General features: G+C 34.1%; 1 protein-coding gene and 1 long non-coding RNA gene across 3 annotated transcripts in view; one reads left to right on the top strand and one right to left on the bottom strand.

Annotated features, from left to right (window-relative positions):
* Positions 1-27,413, top strand: part of LOC145674458 (ras-related protein Rap-2c-like) — a 58,790-nt gene that overhangs the window by 26,191 nt on the left and 5,186 nt on the right. The gene's annotated exons all lie outside the window — the stretch shown is intronic.
* The window catches only part of LOC145674460 (uncharacterized), a 79,671-nt gene continuing 60,611 nt past the window's right edge, over positions 8,354-27,413 (bottom strand). For both annotated transcript variants that reach the window (XR_014128942.1, XR_014128943.1), the window contains 2 exons: positions 11,825-11,866; positions 8,354-8,771 (listed from right to left, as the gene is read on the bottom strand). This is a non-coding gene — a long non-coding RNA (uncharacterized LOC145674460). The remainder of the gene's footprint in view (positions 8,772-11,824; positions 11,867-27,413) is intronic.

Below are 27,413 nucleotides of genomic sequence, written 5' to 3'. Positions count from 1 at the left end.
TAAATGTCTTCTCCAAATCTCGTTTCTATGTAATTTGTATTTACTTATTTATTGACGAAGAAACTTACGCGTTTGGTATTTTACATCTGAAAATAAAGCGCCTCGATGAGCGTCGAAACGCAAAACTCCACCTTCCATTCTAGAAACCAAACTATTAGCTTAAGTACAAAAAATCAGTAGTAATCTAGGGAGGAAGTGGTATAGCGCTTACCTCTGTGTGCGGGGTTCCTGGTTCGATCTCCGGCCAAGTTAGTTTGTGTGGACAACATCGTGCTCATGGGTTTTCTCGGGTACTGCCTTTTTCCCTCACTTTCTCATTTCACTAATTTTTCCAACATCATTCACTTGCTTTAACCACCGTCTCCCTTAGCGTAACAGGCATACTCGTGGGACGTTAGTAGGTAGTTGGCATCTAGTTCTCACTCATAAATAATCATGAATGAGGACTTTTCTGACATAATAGCAGTTTCTAATGCACGGACGGTTGACAGTTTGAAGAATGGATACACCCTTTTTCCGCATAGTAATGATTTTGTAAATGACACAGAAGAAATACGATAATATATGCAACTGCGGACGGATATTGTATATGGAAAACAGAACATGACATATAATAAATGTTTTCCGGTTAAAGAAATGCTAATTGGACAAGCAGAATACAGAAAGACCTTTCGGAAATAAAATATGCAGATCACACATGTAGAACAAGCTAATATATTAATATGCATCACATGGAATGTAGCAGCTGATGTTGGAAAATATTCTGGAATTTTGGTCGTCGGAATGAGTGAAAGAAAACGCTGGAAAGTTCCAGCTTTTTTCTTAAGGTTATTATTGTTGGAATAGGGAAAGAACACTCTGGAAAATTCTGGAAATATTCAAGAGTATATAAATACTGACGCATTTGCATGATGTGTACATTTACGTAGAAGACTGCAGGAAGAACAAGTGTTAAGTTTGCGAAGAAGAGATTTTACTACTAGGAGAGACTGGAAGATTGGTAAGTATTAACTTTGTAGTTTTCTTGTATTATACTTGTTCATTTTTATATGGGAAGGGACATTGGAAAATGAAATACATGTAAAACAGATTGTAATTGTCTGGAGTATAAGAGGACGGAAGTGTTTGTTTTTATCGGGAATTGATTACGGATTTTCCGGCATTGAATATCATATGACTCGGTGTACTTTTATGGAATTATAACTTGACTAAGATATATTATAATGTAATATGGAGAGTACAGGGAATCTAGATTTTATTGCAGCGGAACTTGAACTAGTATTTTTCCACGTGGAGAACCGTACGCTAAATATTTTGCTTGCAGTGTGAACTTGTTACTTATATATAGCTATGAATTGTGTATGACATAACAAGAACTCAGCAGAATTCGCGTCGGGAATCGAACCAGGACTCTTTCACGTGAAAAACCGTACGATAAACCTATTGCTTAGCAGGTGTTGTTACTTATATGTAGCTATGAATTGTGTAAGATGTATAATTGGTATTTATACATTATATGTTAAGAAGGAAGTTATACTGGATAGGGAGCCATGACACTGCCGGAACTCGAACCAGGGCTCTTCCACGTGGAGAACCGTACGCTTGCTTGCACTGTAGACTTTTTTCAGTTATAAATGGTATAGTTTTACTGTGTATGAACGAACTTATATTGGATAGGTAGTTTGCAGAATTTGCACCGCGAATCGAACCATGGCTTTCTCACATGCAAAAGCCAATATGGTTGAGAACGTTAGTGCTACGTTGAATATTATATTTTGTGATTTGAAAAGTCGTAATACGGTAACTAATTGCAGTTTTGTTTTTTTTTTCTGTTCTAGGTGCTAAAGCAAATAATAAGTGATAGAAGCGAGAGCGACAAAAGACGTGGATTTGAAATTGGATCATTAACTAAATAGAGATAAACTAACATTCGGTAAGTATTATTATTATTGTAAACTTTTGTGTTTTGTTTCATAAACGCTAGTGTAACAATGAGGTTATATGGCGACAGAACGTTTAACGTTACCGCAGATTGAACTTAAGGGTTTTTCATGTTGAAAGCTAATGCAATAAAAAAGAGACCCGAGATTGTTTGAACATATTACCCAGGACGAAATGTAGTAGTGAAGTTGAAAGGGAAACTTTATACGTATATTTTGTAATTGGAAGTCGTAATACAGCAAGTAACTAATTCTTAATTTCTTTTATTGTTTTTAGGAAAAGTTAATAGAAATACTGGAGAACAAACCTTATTTTCCTGAATTGTTTGCTGTTGAAATATAGCTGTATTTTTTAGTGAAAAGGAGTTATAGATTGGTTTTAAAACATGGATTCACTGAAACCTTTGGATATTAGTACAAGAGGTGAAAGTGATTTTACAGAATTGTCATCTTTGCAGGGAACAGAGGTTTTATCCCAACCGGTGGTGATTCCGCACTTTGCGCCATTGGAAACAGAAGTTACTCCGTCTAAAGTGGATGTATTGACGTCTTTATCGGGGACATCTCAACCGGTGGTGAGCCCACAACCTCCGCCACTGAAAACAGAAGTTATTCCGTTACTTGATGTTGAAAACGAAATAGAAGAATATCCCCCTACACCTTCACCAACAGTGAGTAATTCCCCGGTGCAGAATTGGGAGTTGGAAGAATTTTTGAATTTGCCATGTGAGTGTACTGTGGAACTACATCATTGGCTTGTATAAAAGAGTGTATAATATATTGGAAACCAGACGATATTTGTATTTGTATTGCATGCGGTTTTTTGGAGGGTGGACAGTTAAAGCATGATTGTTTGATGTATTGAACGGAAAGCAATATAAACCATAACAAAAGTTGAGGTTCGTAAAGAATTATTATCAATTTACAGAAAAAAGCATGGACATTTGTTTTTGATTACATGGAACTTTATTGAACGTTTCCGAGACCTTCTGTGTGACTTTGAATACAGGCCCACTCTATTAAAAATTATACTAGAAAAAGATTTTGGGAAATATACTGATATGGTGTAAAAATGTACAAGAAGAATGTACGAAAGTACGTTAAAAGTAACCTTAGTGTGAGTAAAAGATTTTTATATTGAATTAGAGTGTAGAAAATATTGCCAATAACAATAATAAGACAAATATATATTTTTACATTTATGTATTTTATTATAATAGAATATAAGTTTATGGAGTATATTTGGGAAATAATAGAACATACATCGTGATGTTATATTAACGAATTGTTTCTTGGAAAAGATTTATTTTGTATCGCCTTGAAACATATTATTGTATTTGATTTGTTTTTGTTGAAGAGCAGAAAAAATGACTAGCAGGGAGATTGTTTATGTTTCACGTAGAGAAAAAGAAATTAAGCGTGGAAACGAAAAACCTATACTCTTAATTCACCCGTCTGACCCCGATTTGCCAGATGAATTACGTGATAAAGTGAGAATCATATATCCATCACAGGAAATAGAAGAAGTATATTATTTTAGACGCTATAATAGATTTAATGATGAAATACTCCCGGAAAGTGATGATGACAGTGTTTCAAATATAACCTGTTTTGAAGTGGAAGCCAATGAGTACGAGTGTACTAGTGAAAGTATTAGTGATACATGTGTTATACAATTATTTAATGAGTACACACCAAATTCAGTATTATTATGTGAAGCATGTTCTGAACAGGGTGGAAAAAAATCATGATTTTTTTCAAAAAAATCATTTTCGTTGATTTTTTTGATTTAAATCGATTTTTTTGATTTAAATCAAATCTTTTTCTTCGTATAATACAAGTCGCGAACTGAAGAAAAAACATTAGGAAGTAGTATTAAATGTTAATTATGTTATTTACGCGAAAGTATTGGGTTTTAATTTTGAATTAATTCCCAGTCGTTAACCTATTTGAATCCCAAACAATGTTTCTTAAGCATTAAGGAAAAAGTACAGCAATGTATATCAACATAACACTTTTCTTTTCACGAAAGTTACTGATATTTGGCGGGGGCATATTTTTAAACAATTGGAACTAACTAATTAATTGGCACGAAATACATATAGAGTACATAAATTTCGCCTAAAATTAACTAACTCACTCACCTATGGAATCCGGAGGTTCAATGCCATGTTCACAAAAGCTCTCCATTAACTTCTATCCTTAGTCAACTGGATCCAGTTTTTACTTTGTATTCCTATTTCTGCGAGATGCAACTTAATATTGTCCTCACATCTGCGCCTAGGTCTTCCTAATGGTCGTTTTCCGATTGGACTTCCAGTTAAAACTTTGAAAGCGTTCCTACTTTCTTCCATTCTCGCTACATGTCCTGCCCACCTGAGCCTCCAAGATTTGATGACCCTAGCAATGTTTGGTGAATAGTATAAATTATGCAGTTCCTCATCATGAAGTTTTCGCCATTCCTCATTTCCGTTCCTTTTGGTTCCGAATATTCGTTTCAGAATTTTATTCTCAATTACTTTCAGTCTGCGTTCTTCCCTCAGCGTAAGCGACCATGTTTCACAACCATACAGCACAACAGGCATAATTATCGTTTTATATATTTTAAAGCTTCAAATTCCTCGACACAATTCGCGACGATAAGAGATTTTGAACTGAATAATAACACGAATTCCCTGCAAGAATTTTCTGTAGGAATTCCAAAATAAAAAAATCAAGATGATCAGTTCCAGAAGAAGAAACACTTGTGATTGTTAAAAATATGTTTTATGTGACTTGAAAAACAGTTCAAATGCGAGTTGTCCGTGCATTTAAGACATCTATACATAGCAGGCACGTTTTTATACTTTTCTGTTGGCTATTTTATTTCCTCTGACAATTTTTCCTGCACAGGAGCGGCAAATTTTCTGCGATCACATCGCAGATCGCGGCATGTTATGCAAAGGGGTCAAATATCCACTTTATCAAAAGTATTATTCGATATTTTAATGCATCCAAAATTTGTCGTATTACGATCCCGAGGAACTTCTATGTATTTAGTACATAAATTTCGCCCAAAATTTTAAAATATATATATATTTTTTTTGTTTCGGAGAGGGGATCGGACCCCTCTAAACACGCCCCTATTATCTGGAAACAAACAAATAGACGTGGACACAAAAGAGTTTTCATCTTAAATGTCCATGGTGTTTTCCCCGTTGGAATAGAAATTTTAAAACCCTGTGTTACAAAGAGAAGAAAGCAGGGTTCATCCGTAACCCGTTCAAACGGGATTTTCCCTGATCGTTCTCTACCTGATACTCGTTTTCATACTGTGCTTACATACAGTTGAGTCTCATTGTATTATGATTATTATCTTCCATAATCGAAATAACAGAAGAGAAACGGGATTTTACTTACTTTCACTTCAAATTAATTCATTTCGGAATTTGATTTAAATCAACGATTTTTATTAAAGAAATCAAGTGATTTAAATCTTGATTAAAATCGTGATTTAAATCAGACTGATTTAAATCAATCCACCCTGGTTCTGAACATACTGAAAATGAAATAGATCACAACTGTTTGCTGCAGTATGATTACGAATTATTACAAAAGGTGTGGACGATCTTAATTAAACGTGAAATGAGAGAGAAAATCTATAAACTTTATTTAAAGAAGCATTTAAAAGGTTGTAATATTACGACCACTTATACTTTGGAGAAAAATTTAATCTGGTATATGAATACATTACAGAGTGTGATTGTTATTATCAAAGAAATAGTAGAAATGTTTTTAGAGAAAGATAAACAATTATTTAATTCTGTAAAATGAACACTGAGACACTGTAGCATATGCATTTGATTGTGTATGAATAGAAGAACATATTTATCCTCATATATTAGGGCTAAATACTTTGATGTAAGTTGAGAAATTACAATGGGTTACAGAGAATTGAACTGTTAACTATATTATTTTATAAATGGATCAATTTGTAGTATTGTAATATTAGGAATTTAATAGGTTACAAACATTGGACTAACACATGTAAATAATAGTTAGAGCTAAAATACTGAATTACTGGCGGCTAAATTGTCAGTGAGAGTAATGTATTGTTTTCTTTAAAAGAAATAAATAAACTGATATTAGAAAAAATAATCTTAGTTGTTTTGTATGCTATATGAAGAAACTGGTATTTAAGAAGCAGTGTATTAAAAGAAAAATAATTGTTTTCGAAGAATATGGTAGGAAACTGAAAGTATTTAATACTTTATTTTAGATTTTTTTTACAGACATTACCAACGTAAGTAAATGATGAACTGTTGTCGATTGAACGGGAATCACTGAGGTTGATACCTTGTGTTTAGTTTATGATATGAAGACTTTAACATTCTTGTTTACACAGTTACTTTTAAATGAAAAACCACATATAATCTTGTATGCAGAATGGATTGATTCAAGAGCGCACCGAAGCGAGGGATTCATTGGATGCGGACCACATTTAAAACTTTATAACCCAACAAACATTTCAACACTTTCTTAAGAAAATTATGGTAGCAGTAGGAGAGAAATACGTGATATACTGTAGAAAAGTCGATGTTACAGTACCCTTGTACTCTGTTTTCTTACAAAAGAAGTTAGTGTATTATTTTGCTGAGAATATATATGACAATATTGTAAAATTACGTGTTGTTTTATTGCAAATAGAATAAAGCTACTTCAATAATGCTTAAACGCAGCGACTGTTAGTGCTGGATCCACTCTTCAAAATATTTAAACGTGTGCAAACCCTTACTTAGTATATGCTTTTTAAAAGGAATAGGTCTTAGAGCTCAATACTTTGAGGTAAAAGGATAAAATGTCTATGAAATGCATAGGAGTATACAGTAAAACACTTTTTCTTATTAAGATGATAACGTGAAATACTTATTCCATTTTATATACTAAAAGGACAAGATTTACTTTTGTGAATAATTACCTTGGACTTGAAAATCAAACACAACCCTTTTGTTAGACAACCACTAGAAAACCTAGGTATAATGAATTGACACACACTGCAGAGGCTTTACTTTTATTGATCCTGATAGTAACCATTGTATGGTAACCCCTTTAAAAAAACTTGTAACAATGTATAGTTACTTATAACAAATGGATGTAGAAAAGCGATGGGATGTTAGTGGTTTACTTTTGTTGGGTGTGATCCATGGTTTAACCCCCGACGAGGTAAGTTTGTGGTGGTTGTGGGTTTGCTTGAAATCTTCCTTTCCCTATTTTGATTTTACCGATGTATGCATCAACATTCACCTATTTTAATTGTGGACTAAACGATTTTTATTTATTCTCTAGTAAATAGGTTGAGTTAAACACAAAAGAAAAGGAAATAGAAAATGTATCTTTTAGGCAGATTTCCCCTTACTAACCCAACCGCTTTCATTTTTTCTCTCTCTCTTTTCACACACACACACACACGCGCGCGCGCGCGTTAAGTTTCGTTCAGCGGTGTAAAACGAAAGTAAAAGGATTTTAAATTTCTTTGATGATTTTCACCAAGGTTGTAAAAGGCAGTCACAAAAGGATAAATGGAAAACTGTATCCGTTGTAATACATTAGGAGGTGGAGGCTTTTTTTCAGTTACCTGCATAAAAAAAACTGTTTTCCGTAAAACATTCTTGAAGCACCCCTAAAGAAAGAGACTTTTCTTTTACATCATTGACCTCGAAAAAAATGGAACTCGTCTTATTTTGTATTATGACGATTTTCTTGAAGATAAAAAACAGTTGTAGAATAATTATTTTAGTTTTCTGTGTTTAACCTTTAAAGTAAAAATAATATTTATATTTCAGTGTGCTTGAGTTTACTGGCAGAGCGCTCACCTTTGCTGCAGAAAGTCCAAGCTTTAAATTCCATTGAGAAAGCGTTGAACGCTTTATACAAAGATTTGAAATTTCACATTAAACTATAGATTACCAACTCATATAACCTCAATGCTGAGAAAGAAGTTAAATGTAACACTTTATTCTAATTGAAAAACACTGTCCTTAAAGTCTTAATTTTATAGTTGTATTCCTTCCTTCATTCGTCCTTAGGTCTTTACTATTAAGTATCATACTTTCAATACTGACTCGCTGAATAAAAACAGAATAAAGAACCAATTTCCTAAATCTCAATCATATACGTATCAAGTCTTATATTACACACAAAAGTAGTAAACGTAATTTTACAAACGTGCATTGCAGGTCAGTGATAGAGTGCTCACCTCTGGTGCAAAATGTTTTCCGCGTTCAATTTCAGACTATGGGTAACATCAAGTTTTGCCTTTGTTTTCAGAAAAAGAGAGAAAACTCGTTTTCATAATTAGATGAAAAAATTTAAACTCTGTTAAGAATCAAACATAGGGAATATAAACGAGTATTTAAAAATGGAAATACCTAGAATATGTATATAAGTATTTATTTAAAAAACTAAAAATTGCATAATAATAAAAATATTTACAAGACGAAAAAAAGACTGTATACACCAAAAATACCCTCCTCATCATCAGCAGCATTTTCCTCACCTTGAGGATTTCCCTATTCAGCTTTTTAATGAGGCCGATTTCTAAATTCTTCTTCCTCAAAATGAGGAAGACCAACAATCACTTCGACCTCCTCTCTCATCTGTTCCGTATATTCTTCTTCCTCAAAACGAGGAAGACCAACAATCACTTGGACCTCCTCTGTCATCTGTTCTGTATATTCTTCGTCAACACGTATAACATTTTGATTCATGTATATGTATATTATTCTTCTTCTTGTTGTTATTCGTGCAATAATGCTGGTTACTTGTCTCTGTTGGTTCTTTATAAATTTCATCCTGAAAAAAGATATATAATTAGCTTCAAAGCACATGAATAATAAAAAATAAAATACACAGTATATAATTTAACTTCATTTTCATATTTCGTCATATTTAACTTCCGCTGACTTCGGGTATTTCCGTCAATATTATGAAGAAGAAATAATTTTAATAAGGGTATAAAACATTCTATATTAAATGCGAATAAAATTACATTCTAAGACTAAAATGTTCGGGTGTGACTTCGATACAGCTAAGATATGTGTGGTGAGCAAAGATATGAAATCTTATAGAATAAGAGTTTCAAGAATAGATATTAGTTGGAGCGTGCTAGCACGGAGTAATACGCGGTATTTGAGGTACAAATTAACTGTTGCTTTTTTGTTTACCAGTAGGATTTGCAAGTATTGTTGTGTTTGTGTTAATAAAGACATATTTTCCTTTTTTACATTTAAAATACTAATATTAAGTTACAAATTTCGTACAACAATATCGATCAAATATTTACCATTCGCCAAATGCTTGAAAAGAAAGTGACAATACAATAACCCGGTACGTCAATTTGGTTTTAAAATCGCTTACGAATCGGGTAGGAAAGAAACATTTTATAATATTTTTACAAAATTTAATATACCGAAAATTCATTACATTAATTAAAATGTGTTTCAATCAATCCCAAAGTCAAGTCCATGTGAAAAAATTCTTGTTCACGAGCTTTCACGTTAAAAATGGCTTGAAACAAGGAAATGCGTTGTCGACATTATTATTTAACTTTGTCCTGGAGTACGCTATAAGGAAAATCAAAGATAGCAACCCGGTTATGGTATATGCTAATAATGTAAATCTGATAGGAGAACAATAAAAAGAAATGCAGAGGCATTATTAAACGCTTGCAGGGACATGAATTTACTAATAAGTACATGAGAGTTCATCAAATTGTAATGCTACAATTATAAAATGCTTTTAAAACACCAAATAATACTTTCCACATAGTGGAAACTCAAATATCTAGGATCAATATTAACAAACCGAAAGCATATTCACGAAGAAGCTAAATGTCAACTACAAGCAGAGGATTTGTGTTATTCAGTTCAAAATCTTGTGTAAAACAATAATCATGCCTGTTGTTCTGTATGGTTGCGAAACATGGTCGCTTACTCTAAGAGAAGAACATAGAGTAAAAGTACTTGAAAATAAAAAAAAATTGAAACAAATATTCGGGTCCAAGAGGAACTGGAATGGGGAATGCCGAAACTACATAATTTTTTATTGTTTACCTAACATTCTTAGGGTCATTACATCTATTAGGTTTAGGTTGTGTAGATCATATACGCACAATAAAGACGGTAGAAACGCTTTTAAATTTTAAACTTCAAAAATGCAATCGGAAAACAACCATTAGGAAGATCTAGGCGCAGATGGGAGGTCAATATTAAGATCCATCTCGCTTTAAGTAGAAACGGGATCCAGTTGGCTGAGGGTAGAAGTCAGTGGAAAGCTTTTGTAAACGCGGCACTGAACCTCCCGGTTCCATAGACCATAAATTATTTTTTTTATCAATATATCAGATACATTTGTTTCCCAATATGACACTTTTTTTCTTTTTTCTGGTGGGTCTTTGAACTTGAGAAAGTGCTTTTTATGTGACCTGTCATTACACTAAGATTACTGAAACGATACATATGTGGAACGAGAATCGTTAATCTTTAATAGCATGCATAATCATTAATGTCTATGCTTACTGTTGCCTAACAAAACCTTTATTTTTAATCTTTGTGAACATGGCTTAGCTATCATGCTAAGGGTAACGTGCAAGAGTTCCACCACAGCAAATGGGTTGCTCAGATTTCTATTCCAACATTTTCAAAATAAATAGTAAGTTTCTTCTTTACTTCAAAAATGTGTAAAGCTTTTAAAATTCATTATGTTATTGAAAAATAATTCTTAGGCTTGTTCAACTTATAGTTGCAAAATGAGATGTGATTCGCTGTACTACCCATTGAACAAAGTCGAGACTACTTGATTTTATTTATTGTACGGAAATTCTAATGGTATATAGATTCGAATCATTGAAAATTCTTTTTATTTCAATGTATTGAATACAAAATAGTAAAACAGTATTGAAATAAGTAGTATGTGATGTGAGCATTAGAAATGTTTCTTAAAAGAAATAATGAATAACATTCAGTTTAACACCTGCACAGTACGATACCACAACTAAACTAACTTTCAAATTGAATGAACAAATGCACAGTGTTGTAACGTAAAGTACATGAAAACATTTTTTATAATTTAAAAACGACAAAAAGTGAAAATAGGTCTAATACTTATTATTATTATTATTATTAGATTGATTATTTTCGCTGGTAACAAGAAAAAATGTTTCTCAAATCCATTATTTACTTAATAAAAACAAGGTATTTATAGCGATACACTTTTGTTATTGCATTTTGAACATTATAGGACTTTGCGATAAAAATGTTTTAACTGAACGATACTAAAAGAAGTGTAGTGCAAAAATCTTTACAAGACAGACACATTTTCAAAACATGTTAAGTGAGGAGGTGCACTAAGAAAAAAAAATTGTAGGTGGCGTACTTAAAAACGTAGGTTACATTCGTAAATCCTGTAGTTTTTGGACTTAACGTACTGCAGACGTATAACTGAAAACGCATGTTTCATAATACTTTCTGTATAAGTGTTCCATCTATACGTACTTTCCGTATAAAACAATGTAGGCGGTCAGGATCTCACATACAAATAGACGTATATAACATATAGCTGACAAAAGGTAACATAAGTATATGCATGTGATATACGAAAAACTGTTAGATGTCAGACATCCTGCAACGGTATGATGTAACATCTAAAGGCAGTGCGTATGCAACATATGAATAACGTATCTCCGTACTGATTCCCGTAGTAAGAAAGAGGATTCCGTATATTAGTACAATATACCACTATCCGGATAACGGATTTTTCTGTGTGTTTTATACTACAAAGGTATGTACTATTTCCGTACAAGTATTGTTAAGCAATATAAAAACAAATAAATGAGACATGGTACTCACTTTTCTTTTATCCTTGTGCGATGATCCTTTTCTTGATTATTTCTGCAACAATGAAAAGACACCATATGAATTTCCAAATCTAACACTTAAAGTGTGAAGTACATACATATACTACGGTGTATAAAATTATTGCTCCCAATACTAAATTATTAAAAATCATATATTTATTTAGTCTTACGACTAATATCATTTTATAAACTAACATCTATAGGTAAAAGTTTTATTTTCTCAAGTTATGTCAATGCAGTATCCCATTTAACCATAGAACGCATATGTACGCTCTGTCAAATAGAAATAATAGACTCAAAACACAATTGAAGTACCTCGTAATATAATAAATGTGAATCAAATCTTCATATTTTGTGACATCTAATATCGTAATGTGCTTTTGTATATCAAGTAATTTTAGCCTTGTACAAACAACAGTTTCCGAGATTTCTCTTATTTTGTATCAGTACTCTAAGTTTTCATACCTGGGGTCTCTTAGACTTCATTAAGGAATATTTCTTTGTGTGTATTACTATATATGAACGTTGTCAAATAATGGGTTTTTATTCTCATATAACTCTACACTTGAGTTTTGCAGGTGTTTCATAAATTTAATTGCTGAATTAACTTCACTTTAGATCATTATATTCATCTGTCAAACGAAAACTCTTCTATCTATTTGAGTATAAAGAAAACTCATTGTACCAGTATTTCTTATTTTGATTTTTCTATATATAGTCCTTTCGCTTGGGGTTTCCCAGATTATGAACGTATTTATGAACTTTCTTACTAATAATAAACCTCATTTAATAATAATTTTAATATCATAGATTAAGTACTTTCCTTTGTGCGAAGTTAGTATTACAGTATTACGCATCAGTGTAATTTAGTGTCAGTTTCAAGATACGTCAACTAGGGAGTGAAAATGCCTTCAAGAAAAAAAGGGGGACACCAAAGCTTCACTAAACTCAAAGTATAGTAACTTTAGAGAAAATTGTGTCTGAGTTGCTTGCAAAACATGGATTTCTATTTCTAAGGAATGTCCTAAAGGATACTTAGAAAACGCTCAGGGTACGTAATCCGTAACAAATTGTTCAACTAAAACAGAATATTTTATTTTTAGCAATCTTAAAAGAAAATTCATAGCTTCACAAAAAGAAAAAAAATCATGTTAAAATGATACTCCTACAAAGCTAAATGTAAAATAAACAGTAAGTGCGTGGGTTTTTTCGCGGTTTTCCCATTTCTTCCCACTTTACTCATTTGTTCATTTCTCATCATTACCGTTTCAATTACCCTACTTGGTATAATCATTGCAAGTAAAACTGACAGATTTCATTTCATTCGATTGTTGTGTATTACTTCTAAACGTTCAATGATGATAAAATATTTTAATCTTTTTATATTTCTAAACATAGATATATTTCAATTCTATAATTTCATTAACGATTTCCGAGCAGTATAATAATTATGTACTTAGTGTCCACATTTTAAATTAGAAAAATCCTATTTCGATTTTTATCGTTTATAAAAAAGCATGCTACACAAATATCTAAGTCCGGCTAATATTTGTATCACCTTTCCTAAAATCCCTCTAAATAACAATAATATTAAAGCTCATTCTAATATTAAGAAGAATGTAGTAAACATTTAACACATTACTGTATTTATATCAATACTGATTATTTAAAACAAATGTTTTCCAAATCTATTAAGAAATGTGTGTTATATAATAAATGTTTTCCGGCTAAAGAAATGTTAATTGGACAAGCAGAATAAGAAAGACCTTTCGGAAATAAAATATGCAGATGACACACATAGAACAAGCTAATATATTAATATGCATCACATGTAATGCGGCAGCTGATGTTGGAGAATATTCTGGAATTTTGGTCGTTGGAATGAGTGAAAGAAAACGCTGGAAAGTTCCAGGTTTGCTTTCAAGCGGATGGTGAAAGAATGTTGTAATTGTAACATAAAGGAAGGAAAATGTTTTTATTATAAAACCCTTATCGAGAATGCGCTGAAATGGAATTTTGTAACGTATTCACGATACGTAACATATACCACTACCTATGTGGATGAAGATAAAGCGGAACTTGTGGTAGAAAAAGTAGGACATGAAATTAGGATGGAGATTGTAAGATTGTGTACATTGGTGTGGAGATCTGAATTTAATATAAAAAATAACATGAGTGCACCGTGTGTGCACCATTGCGATGAAAATAGTTTTATGTAAAGAGGAAAGTGAAGTTACACCGTGGGAAGTGAATGGGATGTTTGTGCATTTATGTAGAGAGAAAGAGATGAACAGTACAGATAAAGATACACATATTATAGTATTCAGTAAATAGATAAACATATTCAAGAGGACCACTAACTGGAATGATTGCTTACATAAAGAAGTTACTACTTTTGAATATTTGGATTACATGAACACAGAGGGTGTTTTCCTTAAAACTAAGTTAAGTACCTTTTGAGTTGATCATATCACTTGTAGTTTTGCCTGCAAGGCAGTATTTAATGAACGCGAAATATATCATTGTTAATGTTTTCTGTTTCTTGAAAATCCATTTGAGTTGTTATTGTATACCTAGGTTTTCTACATTCATTAAAATACACAGAATACCTTTATAACAGTGAAAATAAGTTCTTTATGGGAGCCGTAGAAAAAACAGAAAACAAAAAAGAAATCATGATGTAAATCACGTATCATGTTGGACTTAAAGGTATTTTATTATTAGTCAGAAAAGGGTGAAATAATCAGCAGGAATACATCATTTTTTTAGGTTTTGTATAATAAGACAATTAAGTGGTTTTATCATGGGTGTGTGTTGAGAAAAGGAGAATTATAGGGGGATAGTTGATTTAAATTTATTGCAGGTAGACATAGGTGGAAATTATTGCGTGTTGGGAAAGGGAGTTGTGTTTCAACAATGGAAGGGTATGATATGAAAATATTTATTTTCGGAGGGTTATCCACTCGCATGCTAGGAGAGAAAATGTGCTTCCTGTCTTTTTGAAAAATTGGATCCTCTTGCATGGACGTGATGTTGAATTTAAATGGTTAAATGCAAAGAGAAAACAGATGTTTAAGAAGCATTTTAAAAACCTTGGACTGTGAAGACATGTTGTGGTAGGAAGAAAATAAAGAAGGCTTCCTTTTCCTTAAGAAAAAACTTTTTTTTTTGATGCAACATGCATTATATTTAAAAGAAATGTATGCGGTTTGTACGAGAACGAAATGTGTATTTCACAGAGAATGGGAGGCTTTGTAAAAATTAGCATAGCGGCTGGATTTATGTTTTAGGAGAAGTAACGTATATGTATTGTTAAGTGGTAAAGATTTTTTTGTTGTTAAAATCAGAAGGAGATCTGACATGGGAGTTTAGAAGAAATTAATTAAGGAAAGAAAATACTGTAACTTTGATTTAGGACGAGAACTAGCAAAGTGAGGGAAAACGGTGAATACGTGAGAAGAAATTATATGATCAGAAGGGTAGAAATGTTTTGTTTTCTATTTAGAAAACCTCCCCTGCTAATAAGCTTTGAAACTTATATATACAAGTTAGAAGATGGAAAAATTATCATTTTGAAGACGTACCAACGAGGTGGAGAAAGCAGAAGAGAACAATCGTTTAAGGAAGAAGTCCCATCGTTGAAGATAAATTTGCAAAGGTAAGTAAAATTGTAATAGTATTAGATATTAGGAAAAAGTTGGAAAATATTTGATTTCAGTACAACAACAATAATAATAATAAAATTCTAGATTTTTTTATTGTGCTACGAAAATGTTTAGATTTTTATGTTATATTTACTGAATACTATGCGGAAAAAGGGTGTATTCATTCTTCAAACTGTCAACCGCCCGTGCTACCATGTCAGAAAAGTCCTCACTCATGAATAAGTGTGACGACTAGATGCCAACTACCTACTGACGTTAAACTCAAAGATTTCATTTCATTTCAGCAGTAGTCTTAGTAGTTGTTTCAAATTCTCGTAAAGGGTTAATAAATGACATATTTAGTTTAGTTGTTTCATAGTATTGGCTCAAGAAATATCCTTTCCGCTGTCTCCTCTTCAGGCCCGTATCCACGGGGGGCTAGAGTGGGCCCGGCCCCCTAAAAGGTTCTCGGTAGGCTTGCAAATGAACTATAATATGGTGATGAAGTATAGTATGATTGGGTCGGGCCCTTCCTAACTTCTACCGCCCCCCCCCCCCAAATTTTTGGGCTGGCTACGGGCCTGGTCCTCTTTGTTTTACATTAAACTAAAGAAAGAAAAGTAATGCTACATTAGAAAACATTTAAAAAATAAAAGTGAACTATATCCGAGTAGCATTTCCCTACAATATGTGTTAGGAAGTTAATCTTTGCTTGAAATTAAGTTTTTTGTGATTTTCTCATAAACATGAGGTTCACTTCGTGGACTATATAATGCCAATTCTTCCTTACCTAACGGCACTATGGGTTAAGCAGTTGATAAAAAGCTTCATACCAGTTACCAGTTTTAATAATGTGTAGCATGACCAAATTGGTACTTTTTAAAATATTGTACATATATATAGTATGTGTGGGAGTTATAATTGGCGTTGCTTTTCAGGATCATACTTGTTGGTGATATACCAATATCATTCTAATAGTAATAATATTGCTTTGCTCCTAAAACTGCTACACAAAACTTCTAAATAGGCATTCTAATTTAAATTTATTTAGAAATTTGCCATACAGAAAGCAAAATTTAAACGAAGAAAAATGCAGCTCATATTGTATATATACACAGACGGTTATCAAAATAATGCAAACACTTGGAGGCTGGAACACGTAATCTGTCAGGTGGTAGCACTGAGAATGCGTGGCGAACACTATTAGTGCTGTGTTCGGTGATCGTCTGTACTATCAGATGAAATACAACGGATGTGTTGAAGCAGGCAAACGGTGGTAGTGTAAGATAGGACAAATTGATGGTGCGAGGTTATTTCGCAAAAGTGTTTCTAAAGTAGCCAGTATGTTAGGTGTTTCGCAAGGAACAGTGTGAAAGGTGATGACACCCCACAGAGCTCATTAAGGAACAACATAGACGAAGAGCAATAATGGACGGAACACAAGTGACAGCGATCGCGGAGCACTAAAGAGAATTGTCACCAAGGATCGCAGCGTGAATGCGGCAAAAGTGACTGCGGAACTTAATCAACATCTGGAACAGCCCATTGCGACACAATTCGACGCGAGTTGTATAACCAGTTAAGTTGCCATTTCCAAACCGGTGATTTCGGTCAGTGACACAATTGTACAACATGACAAGTTACACTGTTGGAGTTGTGGAGACGTGGTTTCATGAACATCGAAATCAACTACAGTACCTACCATGGCCCGTCCAATCCCCAGACTTCAACATTATTGAATATTTTGTGTTCAGTTCTGGAGTTCAGACTCGTGAGCAGATATCCCTCTCCACCCTCGCTGACGGAATTGAATGCTTTACAGTATGAGGAATGGTACATATACCGATGTATAAAATAACTGTCTCGTCAAGTTGAAGTCTTAGCCATGGTAAAATCTTCCCTTAAATTCTATCGTAGAAAGAGAGGGGAGGACACGTGGCACAGTTGTAGAGTGCTTACCAATTGTGTGGGTGGTCCCTGGCTCGATCCCCAAACATGTTTGTGGTGGACAAGATCGTGTCCATGGGTTTTCTCCCTTTTTCTGCCATATTCTTATTTCACCAATTCTGCCATTATCATTCACTTGTCTTAATCATGGTCTCTCTTAGCCTAAAAAGCATGATCTTGGGACGTTAAACTGAGAAATTTCATTTCATTTTTCTCTTATAGCCACTGATATTGTAGGAACATTACCAATTGCTGTTTGTTACTTAAGAAAAAAATAAAATGTTTGAATCATTGGAAACACTTTCTAATAAAGGCAGTGATAACATGTACGTATTTCCGCAACAGTATACAGCAGTGGTCAACAATCTTTTTTTTGTAACGACACACTTTGCTAAGCGCCCACGACATCATGACACAGTTTTTTTGATTTTTTTATTAATAATAATTAATATAAATTGTAACAGTGGAAGACAATAAGTTCCTATAAAATAGTGACCCTATGTATTACTGAATATTGTTGCTGCCGCTAGAGACATTGACTGGTACAATCTATCTTAAAATCGATTTTAGCTTACTATTAAATAGTTCAAGCATTTTGAATTCTAAAATTTCGCGTCTATGAGACTACGTGACACATCAATGCCGCGACGCACCGGTTGAAAACCACTAGTATACGGTATCTCTGTTCTTTGTAGAGTATGTTTTCTTCGTCAATGTACATATAATTGTTCTTTTGTTGGCTAGCCACTATACCAGTAGCTGGTAGACCTGTTTTATTTCCTCTAGATGCAGACGCGTTGTTGGTGGTTGTTCCTTTATACAAGTCTAATATATTTTTATTTGTAGCTGAACATAATGTAAAATGTTTAGAATGATAGTATCCTTATGCTTTATAATGTTGCTCGCATCCTGTAAAAGAAAAAAACGTTACTTTATGTATAATATTTGGAGTGTAATCAAATGCATCAAAGGTAACAAGAGCAGTCACCGAAAAAAAAAGCTAGTTGAAAGAAATACTATTGTAGTTTTTTTTTTTTTTTAAATTCTCAAGTACTACATGATGCACATCTATGGACGTGAAACAAGCCTGGTCATAGCGGTTAGTAGCCTTTTAGAAATGCACTTGTTTAACATAGGATTCGGTACAATTCAGGGCCTTTCGGATCCGGGAAGTAGTTGTTTTGTTTTAAGAGGGAACCCGTCCTCTGACAGTCACTTCCGTTCAAGACATAAGGGAGATTATCATCAGAATAAGAGTGACTTATTTTAATTTTGGTGCATTGACTTTAACTTGAAACTTGTATCAATGAAAATACCATCGAACATACCACGAATTCCTGACTTGAACTGCTCCAAACAAGGTACGCAGTAACTATCTGCCAGTAATCGTATTTGCTGTATGCTTGTCCATAAGTGAATCGATGTATTATTTCTTTAACATACATCATCAATGGTGCATTCTTGAAAATAAGATAAATTTCGTAGATTCCTTCACACACAAATTTAAACTCTTAAGCCCAGGTCTACTAGGTACCAATAAATTGAATTTCTTTTCCATTTTATTTTGTTCCCCCTTTTTCTGAAATTATTTCACACTTTTTCAGAGTTTCTGACAACACTTTAGGAAGTCCACATTATGTGGCACCAAGGCCGGCTCTACCACATGTAAAACACGTGCATTTGCACGGGGCGCCAAAATCTGTCATGACTATATTATTTAAAATAAATATTTCCTATTCGAAACAGACTTCATGATGATGGTAGTTATATTTACTAAGCTGACCTATTTAAATAACTACATTCATAAATCATGTCGCATTAGTTTAAGGTCACATGGACAGTGCTAAAGCAAATGGTCAAACAAATCCCAGCATGAATTGCTTGATTGTTTTCAAATACAAGAACTCAATTCTCAAACAGTAGCGAACACTTGTTCCACTTAGTTAGTTATCACAGTTTTAATATGAAAACTAGTCTTGTCTTTGTCACGAACAAGTTCCTTATCATTGAAGGTGGAAACAAGTTTACATAATAGATCTAGAAGGAAAATCAAGAAATAAAGATAAAAAGAGTTAGTTGCACTGAAATTGCAAACTGATATATTGAGATTGAAGCTCGATATTAAATTCTATAAAACGGATTACCATCTCTCCTGTGCAGGTGTGTTTGCTTTGTCTTTCAGTAACATAATAGATTAAAAGCAAAAAAACCCAACGAGATTGTATTTGTAGTGTTTAGGCCTTTCTAAGTGCGAGTGCTGCTTCCCTCCCCTTCGTTGTTCATGATGGGATAGCATGCTTAAAACCGTGGCTTTTAAGATTTGTTCTTTCTGGAGAAAGGGACAAACGATGTCACTGCACTTTTTTTTTTTTCCATATGCCTTTATTGTGCTATGCAACATTATATGGAAAGAGAAGTGGTATGGACTTCGTTTATGCAAGTCCAAAATATTCTCAGCAATTTAATTTTCAACTATCATTATGGACAGAGTTTAGTTTTTCAATGTTGGAAGCGATGGAGTGACACCATCAAGATTGTATTTGTACAAACAAGTTGTCTGAAAAATCGGAGATCTGATCGGATCTCGAAATTTCTAATTCATAACATGACATTTCCATAATTTGATAATGTATTCTTACTGATGTTAAATGTATGCTTTAAATAATCGAGTCTTGAAAGCACAAATGTCATATGTCCAATTTTTCTCAATATTGACTTTGTCAGCTATTTCAATAGCTTGATACTGCTATGATATCTTGATATGCTAACATGCATCAAAAAAGCCAATAACACGTTGAAACTTAACCCCCAATGTTCAACAATTTCAGTCCTGATTTTTGCCAATATTTCAAACTTCGAAATAATTTCCTGAAAAATTTAGAAAACTGGACATATGACATTTGCGCTCTCAAGACTCAATATATACCCATGAGTTCCGCAACAGTAACCAATCACAAAGAAAAATACAATATAGAAAAAAAAAAGTTTGAAAAGCCAGAGCTTGAATTTGATCATTCTGTTGATTGGAATTTTTCACTTCCAAGAAGTTTCCGTGGGTTTTCTCGGGCACTCCCGTTTCCTCCTACTTTCTCATTCTAACATTTTTTCCATTATCATTCACTTGCTTTATTATTAGTCCCCTTAGCATAATTGTCGGACATTAAACTGAAATATTTAATTTCTTTCTTTCTTTCTTTCTTTTTTTTTCAAGAATATTAATCGTAAACAAGAGCGTTCACACTATGCAAGTATACATACATATTAAGCACACCGTACAAAAAATTGCTTACACTGGAACTAACATTGAGCAGATGATGTTCCACTGGTAACGCGTAAATGGCTTATTACCGCTGACGTATGAACATAACAGTCAACTGGGTTGAGTGTACCAGTAAGTTATGCGGAAACAGAGTGGGTTGGAACAAAGATGTGACAGAATAATGAAAAGAGGATATCGTGTCTGGGCGTTTCTGTGAGCATGCAGAGTAAATAAAGTTGACCAATTTGTTGGTGTGTCAAAGCAGACTGCCTAACGTAGTTACAAGGAATGGTGTGAATGCTAATCAGCATCAGAACTTTGATCACAAAGATCAAAACCCGAAGAGATCGCCGACGAATTTCATGACTGGTTAAGGAAAATAGTTTCGAAATTCTGACAAGAATTGCTACAGTCCATGCATGCAGATTCATCTCAAACAATATGTGGAGGAAAAGAGAAACATAGTAAATGCAGCTTCATTCAGTGGACATTTCGAATCGACTACCGCGAAAATAGCTACTTCTCATTTTGACAGTGTCTTTAATGGGCTGAAGAATACAATGTGTAAGGCATCGTGCACACCGAAAGCCCAATGAAGCATTTTACCTGCAGTGTGTCGCTCAAGCTAGAAGAATTTCTGTCATGGTGTGAGGTTGCTTTTCGCACCATGACTGGCCTACTCATACAGTTGAATGTGAATATAATTTGGTATGTTTACTGGGACATCCAAAGTGACCTGTTGTTGCCATTTCTGCAACTCACGATAAATATGGAGTGTTCAGTTCGATATTTTAACACGATAAACTGCTGTGTTCACAAAACTGAAATTATTTGTACACAATTTGGGGAACATTTACATATTTTGTCTTTTTGCCTTGGCCTGCAAAGTCTCCACTCAAGTAACCAATGATGATCGCGGTGCCACAGTAGTTTTCAATCAACCAATTTTCCCGGAAAAAACAACCAAATTGACAACCAGTTTTCAACTACCAAAAATAAACGTTGGCTAGGGCATGAGGTGAATATTAGTTGGTTGAATTCAACGACATTAGTAAACAAATTAAAGTTGAATTAAAAGTGAGTTGAGTTGATTTTAGTTTAGCGTCCCTTTCAGCAGCGAGGCTATATGAGACGTGGACCTACTGATTAACGTGGAATCCGAACCCCATGAGCTCCCGCCGGGAATCGAACCCGGGTCTCCCACGCCAAAGGCGCGTACGCTAACCGCTTAGCCACGGAGGAGCTCTTGAATTAAAAGTGAATCTTCGTTGGTTGAAATCAACGGTTTTGAATACCATAAATATGTTACAAAATTGTTTTACGCACAAAAAAACAATTCAACCACACAGCAACGTTGGGTGCACCATTTTGGTAATTCCGGTAGATTTAAAATCTGTGAACTTATTTAGAGCAGCTGGTGAAACACAAAAATAGGCATTCCCGTACTTTTTTGTAAATACGGGATCTACTGAGAGTGAGTGGATTAATATTGATGTGACAATACCCGTGGTGTCATTTTCAAACAGCAGACTAGAGGCTGTTACCCGGTATTAGGTAAGTTCTATGCGGGATGATTACTTTTGTGACCGGTGCTTTTACCATTACCTATAATATAGGGTGATCATAAATGATTCAATGAGGTTTGAATTGAGTGCATTAAACATGTTTAACACATACAATAACAAATGTCACATGAAAATATACAGAAAGTATACAGTCCAAGTTTCAGACATACTGTTACAAATTTTCGGTGTGGCTTTTTTTTTTTTTTTTTTTTTGTCTCACATCTATGAAGTAGTCTAGTTCTCCACATGCGCTCTAGCATATTCCTACTAATGATCGTACATGCAGCTATGTCCTTAAACTGCCGACACCATCTCAGAATGCTTTGGTGATATGGTGGTATATAGTTACAAACTGTCTACGGAATGCACGCTGTATGGTAACAATGGAAAAAAACACTTCTCATATTCCAAAACACAGAATACTTTCTGTTGCATCTGCCGTCACAAGCTAAGATTTCGAATATGAGAAATTAAACTTTTCAACGTGGGATTAGCACATTTTTTACTGCTGTTTTGAGGCCAAAAATTTCTAAGGCCAACTTGCGGCAAACCAAATATGCTGGTTCGAACTTCCTTACCTTAGCAATCGGGACAAATTGTCTAAATGTGTTTTTTTCTTCTTTTAAATACAATAAGATATGTTGAAATGGTATTAAGTGTAGAAAAAAGTAACATTGATTGAAATACTTAATGATACAAAATTTCTACACTATGTATTCACATGCCCGTTTTGTCACTTTGATTTTACTGCGGAAAACATTTATGTAAGTAAAAGAACATTTCCAATGAAAGAAAAAAAGAGGAAGCATAATTCTCGCATGCATGCATAGTAAAATAACAGACAAAGGAAAAAAAAAACAGCATTTGTAATGGATATGAATGTCATTGTCTTGGAAATTCAGTTATATTTCGTTAGAAGGAGCTTCCAACAGTGGTCATGTTAGCTGAGTGGTAAACCGCAAGAGGTCAAATCCTAAGTTCGTGAGCTCGATTCCTGTTCGGGTCAATTTTTTTTTGCGTGATGTTCTATTTTATTCAGTGCATGAAAATAATGTAAAATAATTACATTAAAATACATCAGTTGTGTATATACACTCATATAAACAATTCAGGAAGTATTAAATTATTAGTTTTAAAGTATAACATCTGAGATGTGTCAGGGTTTGACAGAATGTCGGTATGTTATGTGTGAATATTAAATAAAAATTAAGAAAATCGTATATTAGTAATAAATAAGTTGTGTAGTGTATTTATTTGCAGCTATTTGTCACATGTAGGTAACTTCTCAATATTCGCATTACAGCATGTGATTTACGTTCTTGTAGTCAGAGACGTAGCATATCCAAGATCGGATCGTGGTTGCTAGCCCCACAAGAAACTCACGACCCCCAAAAGTCACTAAATAAGCTGAAATTTTGCTTCAGAAAGCAAGCCACAACGGAACTTCTTTACATGGATTTCAGTTCAATACTCTGATATGCTTTGTATATGGAACTAGTGATGCCTTTGTCGCTCTCTCTTCCTCTCTCATCTGTATTTATATACAAGGTGACTGGTAATTCGATGCATTCCTTGCAAGAGGATTTTCTACAAGTACTTTGGAACATTTTTCCCTATATGAACCAGAGATCGCAAATCAATAGTTTCTGAGTAATTTGCACATGTATACATTGCTTGAAAATTGCCGGCTAACGAGAGACGAGCGAGAAAGTTTTACCCTGACCCACTTTCACATACCGTAGAGCGATGAAATTTTACATGTGTAATCCTGCATACCTGTGACAGTCGTCACCTCCCACAATTTTATGCATATTTTTTAAATAAAAACTTGTACTTTATTTTTCTATTTTTGTTTCACTTAATATGATTTTTTTTTCTTGTCTTGGAGTTTGGACAGAGAGAATGACTTTTAAGAACCGGAGTAGTGGTCAACTTGCTTAATATCCAACAAGGACCCTCAGTGTCCGCATGGTAATTTATCCCTGTCGGGTGGCGAAGAAACCCTAGCCATTTTAACGGATGGACACACACACAGACAAAAATTCAATAATTAACAGAAGAGAGAATAGGCTAATTTTTGAAAACGAAGGTAGTTACTACAGGAAATGTGCAGCGAGAGTACTAGAAACAACGCCTTCTTCACAACGTCTTTGGAGACATATGTATATTTTTGTTTATCATTACTATATAAATATGTATTTAAACTAAGTCTTAAGTGTTAGTGTCGCAGTAGCGAAGGTGCTAATATCCTAGATTTCTATCCCGAACTCTCTCTGTGTCATTTAAACCTAAACATGAAAACTGAAAGTGTAGTGTATATGTGTGGTGTAAACACTCAGTGTCTTCTTCACGAAGCGAGTGTTGGCTGGATTGTCTTACTTCGGACTCCAAATGGGACATGACGATTTTACGTATTGTGTGAAATTAAGAGAGAAGGTAGGAGCTAGACATGCTTTCATATTGGGAGGTGTTTTCATTTTCATATTAATCTTTCTTGGTACATCTACTTACAAGACGCCAAATGGGATACCAAACAATTTATGTGGGTCAGTTAGGAAGTGTCCAGATTATCGAAACAGGACATCTATCATCATTTCTTCCATTACTTTTTTATCTGGCACATCTATTCAGAGGTTGACTCCAACTGAGTCAACAGCCATTCGCCCACAATTGAAGTAACAAAAGAACATTAACGTGTAAGGAATTTCTAGTGGTGAACTTCACAGAAACGCTACTCATACTTTTTTTTTTTTTAATTTATAGTTTGATAAAGACAGCGATAAACATATTTGAAATAATTTTTTTGTTTGTTTTGAATATAATGCTGAAATGATTCACGAAAATTTTCAAGTGCAGTTTCAAAGTGAATAAATCATCTTCCGACATCACGGAAACAAGCTTTGTTTTTCTAATGTTGGAAAAATGAGTCTTTAGATGTTCGTTGCTAATTGTTATATTGCTCAAGAAAAAGAAATGTAATGTTACTGATGATAATGTCTTAAATAATAATTTCCCAAATATAATTCGTTACTATTAAACCTATCTACTTCACTAAGATAAACATAACTTAAGCGACTACGATAGAGTTTTTAACAAAAGGTATTTGTTTTGTTACTGATAAGACTGTCCTTACGTTTGAAATTCTGTTGAAAGAAAGTATTATAGGTGATTCTTGTTTATTGTACGACGTAAATAAAATTGAATACATTTGACGGAATGTTTATAAGCTAACATAAAGTGTTACATTTAAGTTTAAAACACATTTAGTAGGGTGTATCGAAAAAAAAAATCGAAATCCGGCTACGGCTAGTGCGGATTTTTGGCCAAATGGTACCAATAAAACGTATACAAAATCCCAGCTCGATCCGACAACTCCTTCTGCTGCCGAGTCGAGCCCAAATATTAGAGAAATCAGAAAAAGTAACTTTTAACCGATTTTCCAAAAGAAAAATATATGTTTATATTTCTTATATTTTTCGGTGGTGTAAGTCATCGAAATAGCATTAGGAAAGACAAATAAATACAAACAACAAATTTATTATGGCTACTTTTGTGCACCACAAGCATAAAAGCCTACTGAATTTCGTAAAAAGAAGAAGAAGAAAGCACTAAATATCTTTCCTGAAAAACGTTACAATATATGAGCTTTAAAATTACTTTATCGCTTTTATGAAACAAGGAGCTTTCTGTATGCGAGTAAAGAAAATTCTGCAGCTGGAGGTGGCAGCAGATCGAGTCCCACCCGCCCGCGTTCATTTTTTCTTAGTTACTTGCCAGTCATGTAGGAGGACTTTGTAGCAAATTTCGGCATTTGCTTCTGTGACTTCAGAGTAGCTAAGACGAATTTGTGCCGTTCTTCAGGGCTGCAAACAGCCGATGCAGCCTCAGTGATGAGTTGGACCATTCGTTCAACACTTTGTGTGTGAAAGGAAAGTATTTATGTCCTCATTTGCAAAGGCAGAACTTCTAATATTCTCACGCAGAACTTTAGTACTTATATTCTTTGTCACTGGTGGCTCCGTTAATTTACAGTTTGACCAATCGATTTCTATGTATGATGGGGCATCAAGTCTAATTTCCAAAGGAACAGAAAATTCTCGAACGGCATTGGGTTGACACAATGTTGTTCTAGCTTTGAGTATTCTTCTCCAACCTAATTGCCTTTTGACAGCATCAGGATTCGAAATCATTGACGAGAGTAGATTCTGTGGATGCCTAAACCAGGCATTTCTCTTGATGACGGGGTAAATAATGATTCTTGTAACTTCGTTCAGACATCGGCAAGACGTCATCAACTTCCATAGATGGCGAAATCCTTCCATGATAGCTGGTTCGTTCTTAATTGAAAACCAAATGAATGCGTAGACTTTCATGATATAAACAACTATGCGCACAAGATTGTCGGATGGCTTACTGGTTGATACATAAAGACGCAATGTTCTATTCGCAAGGGTCAACCACTTTGCTTGATGTAGTTTTCCCATACTTCTTTCTGCTAAACCTTGAGGACAATCCCCTGAAGATATTGCCTTGCAAATGTCAAGAAGATACTGTTGATCACTGCTTAGACTGCTGCTTTCTTCCAGCTTCAAATCCGAGATCCAGCGTACTGAAATGAGTTAAAACGTGTGATGGCATAGTTTCACAATTTTGAAGCAATGTTCCAATTGGACCGCGTAGGTATTTGGTCCTGTACTCTTTCCGTCGAGGGACTGGAATAAGTATCTAAGTGGAAGTTCGTTGGTGTGGAACATGTAAACAACTCTTTGGAGAAGCCTGTTTAAAGACTATTCACAAAGGGACATAGCACCATTCTTAAGGCCGCAGTTTATTGGGGTACCATTCCCGCCAATAACACTGAGATTTGTGAGATCAATGTCCTTTTCACGGCAATAATTGAGCATTGCGTTTTGAATGTAGTCTCCTGATCCTGATTCTGGAGTGACTTGCCCCAGATACTCTGATCCAGGCTTTTCAACTAACATATGTTCCTCTTTTCTCACAACACGTCTAACACTTTTTTCTTCTTTTCTAAGATCAAAATACAAGCTCTTAATCTTTTTCTTTGATAGCTGCATCGGTGTCGGCTAATATGTTTCTAGCTAAAGCCCTTTTTTGTCTTTGAATTTTGCTGGCATCTATCACATTATCTGTATTTTTTGAGGT

The sequence above is a fragment of the Thermobia domestica genome, chromosome 17 (genome assembly GCF_964235325.1).
Source record: "Thermobia domestica chromosome 17, izTheDome1.hap1.1, whole genome shotgun sequence".
Classification (NCBI taxonomy): domain Eukaryota; kingdom Metazoa; phylum Arthropoda; class Insecta; order Zygentoma; family Lepismatidae; genus Thermobia; species Thermobia domestica.
Note: the sequence above shows the minus strand (reverse complement) of the source record. Positions and strands in the feature narration are given on the sequence as shown.